This window comes from Alligator sinensis, unplaced genomic scaffold (assembly GCF_000455745.1).
Source record: "Alligator sinensis unplaced genomic scaffold, ASM45574v1 scaffold182_1, whole genome shotgun sequence".
NCBI classification, from domain to species: domain Eukaryota; kingdom Metazoa; phylum Chordata; order Crocodylia; family Alligatoridae; genus Alligator; species Alligator sinensis.
Genome location: NW_005843293.1, coordinates 56,074 through 61,195, shown reverse-complemented (window position 1 = coordinate 61,195; position 5,122 = coordinate 56,074). Strand labels below are relative to the sequence as shown.

General features: G+C 41.3%; 1 long non-coding RNA gene across 1 annotated transcript; it reads left to right on the top strand.

Annotated features, from left to right (window-relative positions):
* The first annotated feature begins 1,320 nt into the window (after window positions 1-1,320).
* LOC102383176 lies at window positions 1,321-4,741 on the top strand. The gene is made up of 2 exons (XR_325429.3): window positions 1,321-1,403; window positions 3,955-4,741. It is a non-coding gene; the product is annotated as an uncharacterized LOC102383176 (long non-coding RNA).
* The last annotated feature ends 381 nt before the right edge of the window (window positions 4,742-5,122 follow it).

Genomic DNA, 5,122 nt, shown 5'->3' with positions numbered 1-5,122 from the left:
TGACATGATTTTCTAGCTACCAAGAAACCAAAATGAAATGAAGTGTGTAAATGGTTTTCCATACAAACATATTTCCTGCTCCAGGTAGTATTTGCTCATGGCCCAGAAAAAAAAAATCACTTCCTTGTAATGATTTAATACATTATTCATGTTTACATTTAAAATAGCTTTTAATGATATGTGAATACTGATCTCTGTACATCTAGAGCAGTTTACATTTGAATACTGCAGTTTGTCTGGCAAACATGACAGTTATGCTGACTCCTTAGAGTCAGGTAATGAAAAGTTGAGGTAATAGCTGCTACAGCTGTTATTGAAGTAATAGCTGGTACACCCACACACCCTGCCATGTGAAACATGATGTTATCTTACCATGGTCTCTCATATCCCTGATCCCAAGACACTAGAAACATGACTGCAGGTCCCTGCACAAGAAAATTTCAAATTGCTAAAGGATGACATTTATGATTGACCTCCTGAGCAACAGGCCAAGAAAATTTGAGTCCCACTTAAGCCACTATATTTAGGTTTAAGTGGTACTTAAGAGGTACCTGTGTCTTGTACTCCCCGATCCAGGAATTAAACTCAAAGGTCGAGATCATAGGACCCTTTCTTATGACGCCATTCTATAGTCATAAAATCATGTAATCGCAGACGGTGAGGGTTGGAAGGGACCTCAGGAGGTCACATCTAGTTCAACCCCCTGCTCAAGGCAGGACCAGCCCCAACTACATCATCCCAGCTAAGGCTTTGTCTAGTGTGGCTTTAAAGACTTCCAAGGATGAAAACTCCGCTACCTCTCTGGGGACCTGTCCCAGTGCTTCACCACCCTCCTAGTGAGAAAGTGTTGGTTTTTTTTTTTCCTCCCAGTATCCAACCTAAACTTCCCTTGCTGCTATTAGTCAACTGAATGGTATTGCTCAACTGAATTCCTTGGAAAGATGCCCATGGACTAAAATGGGGGCTGGTTCAGACCACCAGCAAGTGGCACACTTGTAGAAGCTGCAAGGGTAAAACTCTGTGATGCTCTCGGCAAGATGCTAGCCTTCATTTACGCTGCTGAAACAAAATCCTGGTTCATTGAGTCACGGCATCTCTCTGGACCGCCTTTGTGTGGCGATGTTGTTTTTAAAGAGCTAAGCAAGCAGAGTTAAAATAGTTTCCTAGTAGAGTGAAACCAGGAGGATTTAAGATGAAAGGAACTAGCAGGCTGGGAATTGGGTAATAGGCATAATCAGCAGGCAGAACAAGTGCAGCCATTGGGGGAGTTCATAAACCAATTAGGAGCTCTTGCACAAAGGGTGTCCCAGATCCCTCAGGCAGTTGAAAGAGGCATATAAAAATGTTTGCCACTCAGGGTTCGTCTAACCACTTCTATCAATTCTTTCTCCCTGGTGAACTAAGTAAGTCTGAATTGATTTAAACTTTTTATAACTCTCCAGTATTATTTGAGTGGATTTTATTAGGCTGGGGTTGGATCCTGCTCAAGCTTCTTGTGGCTCTCAGCAATCCTAGAGTTTCCTTCTGTGAATGTGTTTTGGTCATTGTTCTCCATCACAGGCTTTAAACATGCAAAGCAGGTTTGTTTCAAAGCTGTGCAGAAGTTTGGGATTTCTCAATTGTGTTAATTTAGGGGCTGAGAATTCAGTTATTTGGGGATTGAGAATTTAAATCCTTTAGACAACTCTGGAAAAACTCACCAGTGCTTTGATACTAGCTGTAAACATTGCTTTTGGACATAAGCATAAACCACTGGAGCATTCAGCTTTATGATTCCCTTTAATGATGAAGACAAGCTTTCATTTAACACATTTAAAGCAAAATGGCATTGGTGTTTTCAAGTTGGTTTGTCTATAATGATAGATAAGCAGCATTGCCTATATATATATATATATATATATAATGTAAAGCAACTGAAATGTAAATTTACTGCTGTTCTTGATTTTATTTATATAGATGAAACTTAACATTTGGCAGATATTTATAGGAATTCTGTTTCTTCAGGTCAAAGCTATCTTCTCAGCTAAAGATATTCAAAAGCACTCAGTTTTGGCCATTTTTCTTTCCAGAGAGGAGGATTTCAGGCACTTTATACTTCACTCCTAAGCAGCTGATACTCAACAGCATTTTAAATGCAATAAACAGGGTACAAAGACTTTTACTCTGTAGAAAAAGTAGTACAGACTCACAATGCACAACCTGGCTGACTATGCAGTGAGCTGCTGTTTCATGGGGTAAAGGCAGCTCTTGAAATAATTACAAAAAAAAAAATTATCCTGGGGGAATTGACTACAGTACATTTGTCTTACTCTGTTAGCCCTCATCTGGAGTTGGCATTTGTTCAATAGTGGTCATGTCTACATGTTCATGAATGTGCCTTAGATACTGCGCATTTAGTTCAGTACTTGCTTAATAAAATGCTGACTAAATGCACAGTGTCTGGTTATTTTTTGATGCTTACTGTGCACTGGCTTAATAACACTTTTCAGTAGGCTATTAGCATGTTTTTTTTAACCACCACATTGCTACACAGTGTTATTAGTCTAATAAGCAGTAAGCATCTCATGTAGACGAACCCACCATGTGGCTATTCCTGGCTCCCTTGCTACCTAGTAATAAAGCCTTCGGTGGGCAGCTACCCCAGGAGAACTGCTCATGTGTCTGCTTCATACTGCGAAGAGAAATCAGGGATATAACTTAAGTTGTGCGCCCACACCCATAGATTTGATGGACTCTGGTCTAGCAATCCTAGGCTTCTGTGTGTGTCACTAGCTCCAGATCCTCCTCTCTTGTTTTTATGTCAGCAATTGTTGCTGACTCTCAAGCTTCAAAAATGGAAGGGCTGCACTCTGATCTCCATGCTGAGATAAAATCGTAATTAATTAAAGTGTTGAGCTATGAACTTCTAAGCTAAGTTGAATGTTCTGCCTGCCCTTTATAGAAATAGTCTATATTGTGGGTGTAATTATTACAGTCATCATTTTTAACTCGCTTTCACCCATATTTTTCATTCTTCTCATGGTCTGATGGCAATGGCAGGAATATAAGGCTGAAAAGAGAGTAAAAGAATATTTTCTACTCATTCACCTTGAGCAAGTACTGCTGATACACAGAGTCAGTAACCAGTGTGTCTCACAGGCTGAGCAGAATTGGCTGACAAGTCAAGATTTTATCTGAAGGAGAGAAAAAAGGTTTATTACTTTAGGCCACACCCTAGAACAGTTTCTAAACTGGATTAAAAACACCAAGTCTTCATGGTAGCAATCTTTGATTGTGTGCATTTACTTATTACAATTAACCCGCTGTTCATGTCTAGCTGTTTTTATCTTTGTGTGTTTTAGCAGGAGAATTTCAGGCATATTTCCATGTGAAACATGAACAACACTGTAGAGTTTGGTGAATGGAGAGCTGTCTTCACCCTAGGAAAGTCCAGTTGGAGTTAACCCTGGATAGGGAAATGCCATTTCTTTACTCTTGCATGTGTTGCATGTGTGACCTTGACCAGGGGAACTGCATCCAGATTTTCAAAGAGCTCTGCTATGTATTGAAATTTTGCCCCTTGATTTTCATGTCTCAGCCAGAGGCTGGGAGGAGAGGAGAGACATAGGTCCCACAATCAAAGCAGTGTTTGTAAAAAGTGTTGTCGATGATGAAGGCTGTTTCATGGGCAACACCCAGAGGAACAGGGAGGTTGCTTGCCTTGCTGTGTGATGAAGACAGTGAAAGGGATGGAGAATGGTGGGAAAGGGGTTTGATTAGGGAGAGAAGAAGGTAAGTGAAGTGGAGATAGTCAAGACACACAACCAGGAATCAAGGAAAGGTGATGCACTTATCTACACTTTCTCCATGACAAGGTTCCCACACTATCTACATCACCTTTCTCTTATTGTAGAACCTCTTATTCAATTGGAAGTTGTGTCTTTTACTTATTTTTCACCCTACCATTTATTTCAGGTGGTCCTCCATCGCTGAGAGATGTCTTCTGGAATAGGGTGCTCCAACCCATGCGAAGTGAACTGCCCACAGCCACAGGCTGTCACCGACAATGAGCCATGTGTTATCACCTGTCCTGACTCAAGAGTGATCATCTACCCGCCACCAGTGGTTGTCACTTTCCCGGGACCAATTCTCACCACTTGCCCTCAGGAAAGTGTAGTGGCATCCACAGCATCAGCTGACACTGTGCCAGCTGAAATGCCAGCCTCGGTACCTTTGACCACAGCGGTCAGTGGAAGTTTGGAGCCATGCGCTGAGACCATTGCACCCCCAATTATTCCGAGACCCTTGTCTCGGTATGTTCCTAAATATTCACATACTTACTCTTCCCATTGGATGCATCCTTGCAATACAAACCGGTTTGGAAAGCGCTGGGCATATTAAACCCAGAAGAAGTAGCCATGGTACAATTTAGATACAGTGACTGAAAGTCAAGGTCCAGATTCATGGCTGAGCTAAGGGACTGGTTCTCAGAAGTGCTGAGGCCCATGACTCCAACTAAAGTCAGTAAGAACTGTAAGCATTCAGCACCTCTAAAAACCAGGCCTATATATAGAGATAGAAATATAGATATCTATAGCTCATATTGCCCTTTATTTTAGATCAGTTATCTAATGGCTGCCCAGCTTAATCTTATGCTTGCACTGTGCTTTGCCTTATCTGACACTGGCTCTGGTCAAATAAATCATGTGGGTGGTTTGAAAACAAGACTTAATTGTCAAACTCTTCAGCTGCGGGAAAGAAAGACAAACATCTTGCAATAAAGGTATTACCTTGTACAGGAGAATTATTTGCAATCCTTACCAAATGCCTGGAAATCTATTCTTTCTACCCCATGTGCTTTTGTGTTCTCCCCATCTCAGAATAAAAATGATATTTTACCCCAAAGTCTGTCTGCTGGTCTTCCTTTCTCCTCCATTGCTTGCATGCACACCACACTAGATAGTTTTCACTCTTGTGTACTACTCAAGCCACATATTGAACAGCAATTCAGCTCAGTTGCATAGGCCCATGCATGGAAGGGAAGTTTTGCTCCCACTCCATGTTTTGGTACTCATCCCACTGAACAGAAAGTTTCTTCCTGAAGACAGGAAGTTGCAACATCTTCCAACTGGAAAGCAACAAC